Source organism: Schistocerca piceifrons, chromosome X (assembly GCF_021461385.2).
Source record: "Schistocerca piceifrons isolate TAMUIC-IGC-003096 chromosome X, iqSchPice1.1, whole genome shotgun sequence".
In the NCBI taxonomy this organism is placed as follows: Eukaryota; Metazoa; Arthropoda; class Insecta; order Orthoptera; family Acrididae; genus Schistocerca; species Schistocerca piceifrons.
The window spans coordinates 361326545-361328713 of record NC_060149.1 but is presented as its reverse complement, the minus strand read 5'-3'; positions in this window follow the sequence as shown (position 1 = coordinate 361328713).

The window sequence follows — 2169 nt, the reverse complement described above, 5'->3', positions numbered from 1 at the left end:
TAAGACAAATTGTGATAAGCTCTTGTTGAATGTATAGTTGATTTGAAAACTTATTTTGGTTGACAAACTCATTACAGTACTGCACCAAACTCTGTCTTCTTTGGTCATTAAATCTTCTAATTGTTAATATTCCCTGCTTCACCTTCTCTTGCATTGGCTGTGCCCAATACTCATTCAAAAAGGCATCCATAAATTGTTCAAAGGTTGTACACTACTCTGTGTAATGAGATGTCACAGCCTCAGTGAGTATACACGCCAAAGTAAATCATATTTTCAAGGAGTCAGACCAAGAGGGTGATAACGTCTCTTGGAACTTAGTTTCCTGTTGGATCTGCATACACCAAAAATTCATTAAGGACACAAATTTCTTGTGGCATTCATCTTCATTCTTTAGCTTCACACCCTCCTTAGTGGCAAATGAAATGGACTGATCATACCCCATTCAGTAAGACTGCACAGACTCTTCCATAAACAAGGTCAGTAGCCTAATCTAATCCAGTAATGTGTTGGCTTCAACTTGCCTTTCTGATAACTGTTCCTCCAGGGCTGCTGTTGTCCAAGAAAGTTGCTCATTCAGTATGGCTTGCCATTCATTATTAACATTTCTCTTTTCTCTGAATTCAGTTTGTGTCATTTGAATGTTTTCTAATCTTTTCTGAAGTGCAACACTATCTGATTTTACTTCTTTTTTTTTCATTCTCTTCTAATTTGTTATGACTTCTAGTTTCTGGTTCACAGATTGTCCATACTCTTCCTCAGCTTCATCAAAGTTTGCAGCTGATCTCTAAAAAATTTTACCTTGTTCTACAAATTGTGACCCCACATTCGAAATATATTATTTCCTTAACTCTGATAGTTTCTGTAAATGCTTATGATTCTCTTTGTTAAACTGTTGTAATTGTCCTCTATACCCAGCATTCATTTCTTCAATTAGGGCCTGAACTGCAATCAAGTCAGTCATCTGGGAAGTTGGCACTCGTTCAACAGACGCGTGCACAAGCAATTCGCTTGTTAATGCTTACATCCCTTTAACTACCTGAGGGGACTTCTTAGTGTTGATGTTATCATTCATAATGGGCTTCTCACTATGTTTAGCATTCCTTGTTCCCAGTTCCCTAGTTCTTCAATGCAATTTCTCTGGCCACCCTCTCTCTTTAAGTAATAACTCTTCAGTAGCACTTCTCTGCCCTATTTATCATATTAACTGAATCACACTCCCTTTCATTACCAAAATGTTTGTAAATTAGATCATATACTGCTCTCAGAAACCAGTGTCTGACCATTGACACTTTATAAAATTCTTATGTCCTGTCATTTACTGTCACCTGCAACAACAATGTTGCTTATGTCACACAGATGGGGCATGGAATCACTCACTGCCAACATTCACAGAATAGAGAACTCACAGCTAATGTTATATGTCCCTCTATTGTAACTTGAAAGCCTTTGTTCAACATTGCAAAATAAGTTAAAAATGTAAATGAGGTGTTGTTCTTAATTCTCCTATACTTTACCCTTAGTTTGGCCATTATTTCCATTTGACCAAGGAAAATTTAAATCTCAACAGATATTATTTTGTTCATGACTATAAAAATAATTTCTGCACTGTAAGATAATTCAGACAAGTGACTAAAACAAAAATATAGAATTTTACAAGCCACAACCTCTACTAATTAGTCACTCGGTAACTCTGATCAGCCAGAACATTATGACCATCTACCTAATTGCCTGTGCATCCACCTTTGGCAGGGATAACAACAGTGAAGTGTCATGGGGCGAAAACAATGAGGCCTTGGTAGATTGCTGGAGGAAACTGGCACCACATTTGCACACACAAGCCACCTAATTCCCATAAATTCCGGGGAGATGGGCAATTAGCTCTAATGCCCCATTCAGTGACATTCCAGATGTGTTCGATTTTGCGCCAGCACATCAACTGGAACTCACCACTGTGTTCTTCAATCCACTCCACCACACTCCTGGCCTTGTGAAATGGCACTTTATCTTGGTGAAAAATGCCACAGCCGTCGGGAAACATGATTATCATGAATGGGCGAATGTGGCCTGCAGCCAGTGTATGATACCCCATGGTCATCATGGTTTCTTGCACAAGCTTCACTAGGCCAATGGATGCCCATGTGAATGTTCCCCAGAGCATAATGAGCCTGC